General features: G+C 35.1%; 1 long non-coding RNA gene across 1 annotated transcript; it reads right to left on the bottom strand.

Moving 5' to 3' along the window:
• LOC109835699 lies at positions 8,224-10,120 on the bottom strand. The gene is made up of 3 exons (XR_002245651.1): positions 9,915-10,120; positions 9,741-9,777; positions 8,224-8,594 (listed from the first exon to the last, which is right to left on the bottom strand). It is a non-coding gene; the product is annotated as an uncharacterized LOC109835699 (long non-coding RNA).

The following is a 10,929-nucleotide window of genomic DNA, read 5'->3' as shown; positions in this document are numbered from 1 at the left end:
CTTTTATATTAGGAATCCAGATACATTAAGATCGCTCTCACGGTATACTTGGATTATCATAAAAGAGCTATATCGATAAAGTACTCAAAAAATTTGGCATGCAAAATTACAGACCAGGTGACACCCCTGTTGCTAAAGGAGACAAGTTCAATCTCAATCAGTGCCCTAAAGGAAACCTTGAAATTCAAGAAATGCAGAAGATTCCTTATGCTTCGGCTGTAGGAAGTCTAATGTATGCTCAGGTGTGTACGCGTCCGGATATTGCGTACATTGTTGGGATGTTAGGCAGATACTTAAGCAACCCTGGTATGGATCATTGGATAGCAGTCAAAAAGGTTATGAGGTATCTTCAGAAAACAATAGATTATATGCTCACATACAGAAAATCAAAACAGCTGGAGGTCATTGGGTATTCTGATTCTGATTTTGCTGAGTGCCAAGATAGCAGAAAGTCTACATCAGGCTACATTTATATGTTAGCAAGAGGAGCTATATCATGAAAAAGTGTTAAACAAACACTCGTAGCTTCCTCCACTATGACAGCAGAGTTTGTAGCTTGCTATGAGGTATAAAATCATGGAATATGGTTGCGAAATTTTGTCACTGGACTGCGCATTTTTGAAAATGTTGAAAGACCATTAAGATTATTTTGTGATAATAAATCAGCAGTTATGTATTCCAATAACAACAGAAGCTCAACTAAGTCAAAACATATTGACATTAGGTTCCTGGTTATGAAAGAAAGGGTGTAGAGTGAACAGATATCCATAGAGCACATTGGGACAAACTCCATGATAGCAGATCCTCTTACTAAGGGATTGCCACCCAAGGTCTGTCATGAGCACACTGCTCATATGGGTGTGGTGTTATTCGAGGATATCATGATTTAATGGGAGTTTGTAATTTTTTGGTGCTTTGAGTTTGATTGTATTGTCTGATCAGAATAAAGTATTCAGTTAAGACACTCTGTTACATTATGTTTGGTTTTGACCTCACTAAAGTAAGACCAGTTGAAAATAGACATGTATTGATCGCATTACATGTAATTTTCATGCTGCACATCCATGATTGATCTATGTCTTGATTGTATTGGTATATGTGACCATTGATGGGTTTAGTCACGATAAATGTGACGAATGCCGCTTTGATAATCACATTTGGCGTATGATAATCATATTTTTATTATAATTTTATACCCTCGTTATCTATTTTATATGAATAAATATACCACTAATAATTATTTTTATCTTTAATTACAGGTTAATGAAGAATAAAGCCCAAAAATTTCATCTCTCAACAAAAGCTCATGAATTAAATGAAGAACACAAGCAATGGCCAAAAATCCTAAGCCCAGAATCAAGCCGAGTAGCTTGTAGAAGCCAGAGAAAATAAAAAAAAATCAAATATGAAAACAAAATATATTCAAGATGGTTGACCGTAAAGAAACGACGATATCTCTCAATCCGGAAGGCAGAATTTAACATATAATATATGAAAATCGCCTATCTCGACGAGACGAAACCAACTGTAGAGGCAGATTTTTGATTGGACATCGATGCCAGCATCGATGCTGGTATCGATGGCTTCGAATCAATTAGAGATCAATGGCTGATTTTTGATGGTTTTGGATAAGGATTCAATCCAATGGCTCTCATTCATTGATATTTACTATAAATAGGGGTAGAGAGTGAGGGGTTAGGGGTGTGAAAATTTTTGTAACTCCATTTGGAGAGGAGGGTCACTTTTAATTGAGAAGACCTTCCAAATTTGTAACTTTTGTTACAAGTAATAAAATAATTTTTTTTCACCACTTTAAATTTTTCTTCTCTTTGTTGGATGATGAAGATGGAGATGAAGATTAATTTAGAGGTTTGTTTTCTCTTTTATATCTCTTTTATTGCTTATTAGTTTAGATTTATTTCCATGCTTATAGTTGGATTTTATTTTCTTGTTTAAATAGCCAAGAGGCTAGAACCATCTTGCCTTAGATTTATTTTATGCTTATAGATTAGAGTTATTTCATGTTTATAGAGTAGATTCATTTTCTTGCATTTAATTCATGTAATTTATTTTGTAGTTAGATTTTAATTTCTTGCACTATTCACCTTGAGGCTAGAACCCTCTTGGGTTTAGTTTTTCTTTTTGTTCATTTTTATTTTCTTTGATTCGCCTTTAGGCTAGAACCCTCTAGGGAATTATCATTTTCTAAGAAGTGGATACAATTCTAGATTACCCATATCTTTAATTGAATCCGCCATATTTACTTTCTTGAATTTTATTTTCATTCTTGATTTTTCTTTTTGATTCTTGATTTTATTCATCTCTCCTTGTGAAAATCATTCATTCATTATCACATCTACTCTCACTTACATTTTGTGCCTATTTACACACTATCACCTTCACTATCTCTCCACAATCACATTCACTCATCACTCCTATTTGTCACGCACACAACATAAGAACCAATTTTAATTTTCTCCTACAAAACACCTTCCTCGTGGGATCGATAACTTTTTATACTATAACTTGGTTGATTGTGCACTTGTAATATTTGGTATATGTTTATGCCGCATCAGCGTACATCTTTATGTTGTCCTAGAATGTAAAACATAATTTTTTAAAATGTTTATGGCACTAGTGTTATCACAAAATATTTTTGTATCATGAAAATGTAAATCAAAATCAACTAAATTTTGTTTCATCCATAATAATTGAGTAAAACATAAGCCGACGATAATGTATTTCGCTTCCGTAGTGGATAAGACTACACAATTTTGCTTCTTGGATGACAAAGAAATAAGTAAGTTGTCTAAGAATTGACATGTGCCACTAGTACTCTTGCAATCTGCTTTACATCCGGCAAAGTCGGCATCACAATCATCATAAAGATCAAAAGCAATATGCTTTGGATAAAACAAACCAAGTTCAATAGTACCATTTATATATCTAATGATTCTTTTAACTGCAATTAAATGAGATTTTCTAGGAGAAGCTTAAAAACGTGCACATACACAAACACTAAACATAATATCTGGTCTACTAACGATGAGATAAAGCAAACTAACTATCATACCTAGACATAGCTTTTGGTCTATTTTCTCACTACTTTCATCCATGTCTAACTTGATGGAGATGCTCATTGGAGTTGGTGCATGTTTGGAGTTTGACATCCCGAATTTCTTCACCAACTCTCTGATACCAAATGAAATTATCCTAAATGGGGGTTAATAGAGTAATCAAACAATTATTGTGCAATTAATAAAATTCAATGCAACTCAAGACATAATATAGCAATATGACAATAAATAAGAGAGAGAGAGAGAGAGAGAGAGAGAGAGAGAGAGAGAGAGAGAGAGAGAGACGAATTTCTTCACCAACTCTCTGATACCAAATGAAATTATCCTAAATGGGGGTTAATAGAGTAATCAAACAATTATTGTGCAATTAATAAAATTCAATGCAACTCAAGACATAATATAGCAATATGACAATAAATAAGAGAGAGAGAGAGAGAGAGAGAGAGAGAGAGAGAGAGAGAGAGAGAGAGAGCCAATTGACACGCCGATGTGTTCACGATGTTCAGTCCTCTCGACTTACGTCCCCAATCACCTCTCGTGATGGTAAACCACTAACACAACCCGGTTTGAAAGCCAGAACTTCTTCACATCGATCTCCCCAAGACCAAAACTCTCCACACTATGATCTCCTCGAGATCAAAATCTCCACACAATACAAGATGATAAAAATATCTCTCTTACCATAATCCTATGACAATGATTAAGAGATGACATTTGAAGCTTAGGGGTTGTGGGATTTGAAAATGAAAACCAAAATTGAGAACTTGAGAATGAGGTGAAAATGTAAGCTTAGAAGTCTCAAAATAAAAACTCAAGTGCTTTTCTTTGCTTGCTTAGTTACATAGTGAATGAGGGCTGAAGGGTATATATAGACCCTTAAAACAATAGCCTAGATCCAAAGAAAATCACAAAATCTAACAAAATCCCTTAAAATCAGCAAAATTGGAAACTAGTCGTTACAGTGTTATTAGTCGACTGATATACTATTCAATCGACCGATAAGTCAACCGTTGGCTGAAAACAGAAACAATCGGTCGACTGATTCTGAGAATCGGTCGACTGATTACACTTTTCAGTCGATTGATAGAGATCGGTCGACTGAGCAAATTTTTTTTAGAAAATGCAGAGCAGTTTATCGATCGATGGATAAACAGTGTCAGTCTCGAGCAGTATAGTGCCAAGCAATTGGAGGATGGATGGAATTTGCGCCATAACAATGATAATCGTAAAGGTGGAGGCAAGTTGATGAAGAAGGCTAAAATACTCAAAGAGCATTCAAGCGTATATACAAGAAGAGCTTCATCAACAAATTAGCAAATATCGAGACTCGAGATTTATATATTTTTGTGTGCGACATTTGCATTTTTATTTTCTCTCTAGATCATAATGTAAGTAGGAAATAAAGCAGATTACTTTTGAAGCTTTTGGGGATCAAACACACACATTTCTAAAAATCGTATTTTTGACCATTTTGCAAAATGATAAGTTTTCACAAGTGGAAAATGATATTTGAGAAATTCTTTTCTAACATGTTTGTTTCAAGTGAATAAACATTTCCCCAAGTTTCATAATTTTTGAAATTTATTTACTATTATTAAACACATTTTGAAAATCAAGTTTATTGTTCAAAACTAAGCTATGCAAGTTTTTCGGTCGACTGACACTGTTTATCAGCCGACCGATAAACTGCTCTGCATTTTCTAAAGGTTTCTGCCCAGTCGATCGATCTCCATCAGTTGACTGAACAGTGTAATCAGTCGATCGATTTTCCGAATCAGTCGACCAATTGTTTCTGTTTTCATCTAACGGTCGACTTATTTGTCAACTAAATAGTGTATCAGTCGACCGATAACACTGTAACGACTAGTTTCCAGTTTTGCCGATTTTAAGGGATTTTGTGATTTTCTTTGGATATGGGTCATTGTTTTAAGGGTCTATATATACCCTTCAGGCCTCATTCACTATGTAACCAAGCAAGCAAAGAAAAACACTTGAGTTTTTGTATTGAGACTTCTAAGCTCATTCTCAAGTTCTCAATTTTCGGTTTTCATTTTCAAGTCCCACAACCCCTAAGGTTCAACTGTCATCTCTTAATCCTTGCCATAGGATTATTAAGAGAGATATTTTTATCATCTTGTATTATGTGGAGAGCTTGATCTTGAGGAGATCTTAGTGTGGAGAGTTTCAGTCTCAGAGAGATCATTGTGAAGAAGTTTCGGCTTCCAAACTGGGTTGTGTTAGAGGATTACCATTGGGAGAGGTGTCATGGACGTAGGTCGAGAGGACCGAACCTCGTGGACACATCGACGTGTCAATTGGCTAACTATTTCTAACTCTCTCTATTATTTATTGCCGTATTGCTATATTATGTCATGAGTTGCATTGAATTTCATTAATTGTACATTAATTATTTGATTACCCTATTCAATCCCCCCCCAAGGGTAATTTCAGAGACCTCTAGTTTGAGATTGTTTATTTTTAAATATATATATATATTGTGTTTGGCAACTTCATAAAATAGGGTCAGGTTTAAACTTGATTTGACTTTAGGTAAAATTTTATTTGCATAAAACGAGACTAGATTTAGCCCACATTTTTTAAGGCTAATTTTAGCCTTCAAAATGGTTGTGTTTTGGTTCACCTCTCCCTCACAGATTTGGATCCTCTCCGTAACAAAAAAAAATAGTGGAAGAAACACTACGTAATCACAATAATTAATTATCTAGTTAGTGGTTATAATTTTTTCTTTTGAATGTAAATTATGAATAAGTGCAATACACAAGGATATGATGAGTGATTTAGATCATATCATAACTGCATACTAAACAATTAACTGTTGAGATTAAAAGTACTAGTCTCTCCACAACTTGTTTTTATAGTGGAGAGGATCCAAATTCCCCCTTATTCCAAAACAAAAGCTACTTTAAAATATGATAGCGTAGTTACCAGACACGCCCGTAGTGTTTTTATTACCGGATGTTGAATATTCTTTAGATCTATGAAATCTAAACAAGGAAAATTGTGGTGAAATTTAGATGATTAAAAATCAATTTTCTTCTTTACTCGAATGCGTTAATTGTTCCACAAATATACCCTATGTGCTTGAAGTTCAAACCAAATTGTTTACTTAAGAAAATGTATTGATATTTAATCTCTCTAAGTACGATTTTTTAAAATCTCTATCCATTTTCTCAATGGGGCATAAAAAAATATCAAGAGAAAATTGTGTCAAGACCCTAAGTTTGAGAAGGACATGTGACCGAGTCCCTCCTACATTTGCCTATATGCTCAAGCTCATAATTATTTGAAAAAATTGTGGTCAGCCCCTCCAAATCATCTATAGCCTATACATATTTGACCCAAAAACCTAATTTTACGCATTCCCCAAAATTTATATTAGACCAACATTCCATGTTTTACTCCTTCCACCCACTCAAAATCACCATCATCTCTTCTCCATCAAAATGCCCCCTTCTTCTTCCTCTTCTTCCTCCTCTCTCCTCATCTCAAAATCCAAGCGCCAAAAATCTTAACCCGAGCAATCCTACCTCCTTCTCCTCTTATTGCATTCACTTCTCTCCCACCGCCACCCTCGACCTCTTGAGCCTCATTCCCTCGTCCTCTTCTCCTGCTCGTTCTTCATCCTCTTATCTCTATTCCACCCTAAGTCCTCTCATAAACCCTAATTCTAACCCTAACCACCAACCCCCTCTCCTTCCTCCTCCTCCTTCGCCCCTTCCTCAAAATCTCCTGATTCTACTCTCGCAAGTGCAGAAACTATAGGTGCAATGGCTTGAAGAAGGCGCTAGAGTTTGATGTCTAGATTCAGATCAAAATAGCATGAGGGAGAAGGGGAAGGAGATCGAGGATCTGATGTGGAAAGGTGGGCAACAATGGAGGAACCGTGATTATGACATTCTGCATGCCGAGTTAAGGAAGATGGCGTTAGTCAACAGTTGGGATGTGCTGCTATTTCAGGCGAGGTGCGGGTGCCAGCTGGCAAAGTTGGAGGCTTAGGGGCACAAGAAGGGGCCAAGGTAGAACTGGAGGCAAGGGTTAGGTTTTTGACACTTCAACTCCAGATGGTAGTTGTATGCAACAAAGGTGTTTGATGAAATGCCGTACAAAATGTTGCTTGGAGCTCTCGTATACTATTAAAGCTTGAATTCATCAAAAGAAGTAGCTCAAATTACTATGATTTTTATTGTTTTATTTTGTTGGTCGTTCATAGGATACAAGAGATATTGTTAGGAAGATTCGTCTGTTTAAAATTTTATTGTTTACATGCCATTTTTGTTGGCTTGAGAATTGTATGTAGTCCGTACATAATGCGTTGGTAATTGAGATATAAAAGCTCACGTACAAAAATATTCATTTGAAATAATGGATGTATAGATATTTAGTATATTAATTGTTAAGTTCTACCAAACACACGTGAACGGTAGCTGACTAACTGTTAACGTTTATTTGTTTCATGTTAAGTATAGTTGAGTAAGTGTTAAATTTTTCTTTTAAACTTTAAGTTTATAATTGTTAAGTTTTACCTAATGCATGTAAACTATGGCTGATTAACTATTAGCATTTATCTGTTTCATGTTACTTATAGTTGAGTAATTGTTAACATTTTTATTTCAAATGTTAATTTTAGTAGATTAACTGTTATGTTTTACCTAATACATGTAAACTATAGCTCATTGTCTATTAACGTTTACTATTGTTAAATTTGAACTTTGCTTGTTTAATTGTTTTAGTTCCAAAAAACTTAACGGATAATTGATATAGTTAACATGAATTAGGTAAAGTTATATCATTCTTGTTAACCTTTCAAAGTACCTATTAAGGTTCTAATATATCTGTTAAAGTTAGGTCATATTTGTTAACTAATCAAGTACTTGTTAAATTTATATTATAACTGTGACAATTATACAATACATGTAAAACTTAGTGCTTACCTGTTAAGGTTATATCATACATGTTAATTTTATAGTGTATATTTTAAGCTTATACTATAACTTGTAGTGTCCACTTTACTAATTTTGATTTAAACATTTTGCGAGATCTTGAGAGGAATCATGATCTAAGGGGATATTTGTTTAGGGTGTTTTATAGAAAAGTTACGACAATGGTAGTTTTATAAATAAAAAAATTCTCAAAATTTCCATAAATTGTATTTGGTTCAACATTAAATTTACAGAAAAGTTTTCTGTAAAGTATAGAAAACTGTACAATTTTACAGAAATTATTTTTCACTCAAAATAAGCTGAAAACACCCAGAAACCTGACACCATATTATTAAAATATTAAACAAACACCCTAACCACATTTCCGCCCCATTTCACTTTTCTCGTGATCGCTAGAACTCGGAAAATTTCTAAGTCTTCGTCCTTCGTTCCCGCCCCCAAACCCATTCTCTCGCTCGAGTCTTCCTCCTTCAAACTCCCTCTAGCTTCCGATCATCTCTCCCCTCTTTCTCGAGCTCGACCTCTGGCTTTTGATCTCCTCTTTCTCGAGCTCAAGCTATGTTCCAAAATTTAACTAGTGCTCAATAATTAATATGTATTGTGCAAATTTGTTAGCTATGTTGTAAAACCTACATACAACGAGTAAAGCTAACATACAACAAAGTTAAACACAACAATGAACTATTATCAATTAATAAGACTCAAATAACAAATCTCAGTTCGAAGTTCAGTAAAGTCCTTCAACTTAGCAACAAATCCAAAAACCATCGTAAAAAAACATCAACTAGATAAAACACCTTCAATTAGAGGAGCAAAGACAAACAACAATAAATATATTAAACCTTAAAATGGTGAAATGTCATTTCATAAGGGAAATTCTAGCTCTAACCAGCCCATATAGCCATTCTCAAAAATCTTCTGAATGGCCGGGTTACTTAAGGCCCAATTACGAGCGAGTCAAACCATTAAGACACGAGTGATCAAAGATCCTATCAATATCTCATCTATCCTTTGGATCAACTATTAAAAAAAAGCAGTTTGTCTATTGTTAAGGGCGAGCAATCCATTATGAATAAATATATTATCTGAATACTTCTCCACTCAAGCTCTCTACTGACTTGATTGCTACCAGAGATCCCAACTCTGAACTCGTATGTATTGCTCACGTGCAGGATGAAACTCGCATCTCAAAGCCTAACTTTCTAAAAGAGGTTTGAGGACTCTTAACCTCTCATAATCCACATAATTTCTTTTTAATGAGGGCATGACGATCCAGGAGAATACACCTTAGACGTTCGAACTATAGATAGTCTCAGTTTTCACAAGATAAACGTGGAGGTTTTCCACTAAGAAATTTGAGCTTTCAAGCCTTAAATTATTGAAAAAAGCAGGCAAAATAAAAAAAAAACTTAAGTATTGAGTTTGAGAGGAAAAATTAACAAAAACTGCAGTGATTTATTGATATTTGATTCTCGAGGAACAAAAAAAAAATATCTTTCTTGAACTTATAGCCTGGATTGGATCCGCTCCCAAAAAAGTTGGATGCGACTGATTTATGAACGACATCAGAGCAACAAAAAAAAAGGAAACCAAGATCTCAACATGATCAGTTCCGAGAGAAAAATACTAGGAAAAAAACAGAAAAACTAACGAATGAAGGTGGAAGTTTTTCATTAAATATTCGAGAAAACATGAACTTCACCTATTTCTTCATTTTGATGCCCCTTATGCACATGGATCTGCACCCAGATTGGGAATAATTCAGAAAAAGCCCCAAAGTTCCAAAGTTAGAATAAAAACTCAAAACTCCAAACGAAAGAAGCAAAAAAAAAAAAAAGAGAAATTTTTAATTTTTGGGGAGGAGGCTCAGATTCACCTTTAATCTATCATGATAATGGATCCTCCCCCTCCTCTGATCTCCCTCTGTACGGACGATTGGCTGCAGCTTTCGCTGCCCCGCCATGGCCGCAGACAAGATCGACGCAGAGGAGACGAGAAAAATTAGGGGGTTTTTTTTCTTCCATTTTCTCCTTTTTTCCGCTTGCGCTGGATCTGAGATTTAGACTTTATCATCGTCATCGCCTCTTAAAGAAAACTACACAATTTTGCTTCTTGGATGAGAAAGAAATAAGTAAGTTGTCTAAGAATTGACATGTGTCACTAGTACTCTTGCAGTCCACTTTACATCCGGCAAAGTCGGCATCACAATAATCATAAAGATCAAAAGCAATATGCTTTGGATAAAACAAACCAAGTTCAATAGTACCATTTATATATCTAATGATTCTTTTAACTGTAATTAAATGAGATTTTCTAGGAGAAGCTTAAAAACGTGCACATGCACAAACACTAAACATAATATCTGGTCTACTAACGATGAGATAAAGCAAACTAACTATCATACCTAGACATAGCTTTTGGTCTATTTTCTCACTACTTTCATCCATGTCCAACTTGATGGAGATGCTCATTGGAGTTGGTGCATGTTTGGAGTTTGACATCCCGAATTTCTTCACCAACTCTCTGATACCAAATGAAATTATCCTAAAGGGGGGTTACTAGAGTAATCAAACAATTATTGTGCAATTAATAAAATTCAATGCAACTCAAGACATAATATAACAATATGACAATAAATAAAAGAGAAAGGGAGAGAGAGAGGGGGAGAGAGAGAGAGAGAGAGAGAGAGAGAGAGAGAGAGAGAAATAGTTAGCCAATTGGCACGCCGATGTGTTCACGATGTTCGGTCCTCTCGACTTGCGTCCCCAATCACCTCTCATGATGGTAAACCACTAACACAACCCGGTTTGAAAGCCAGAACTTCTTCACAACGATCTCCCCAAGACCAAAACTCTCCACACTATGATCTCCTCGAGATCAAAATCTCCACA

The sequence above is a fragment of the Asparagus officinalis genome, chromosome 3, assembly GCF_001876935.1.
Source record: "Asparagus officinalis chromosome 3, Aspof.V1, whole genome shotgun sequence".
NCBI lineage: Eukaryota > Viridiplantae > Streptophyta > Magnoliopsida > Asparagales > Asparagaceae > Asparagus > Asparagus officinalis.
Note: the sequence above shows the minus strand (reverse complement) of the source record. Positions and strands in the feature narration are given on the sequence as shown.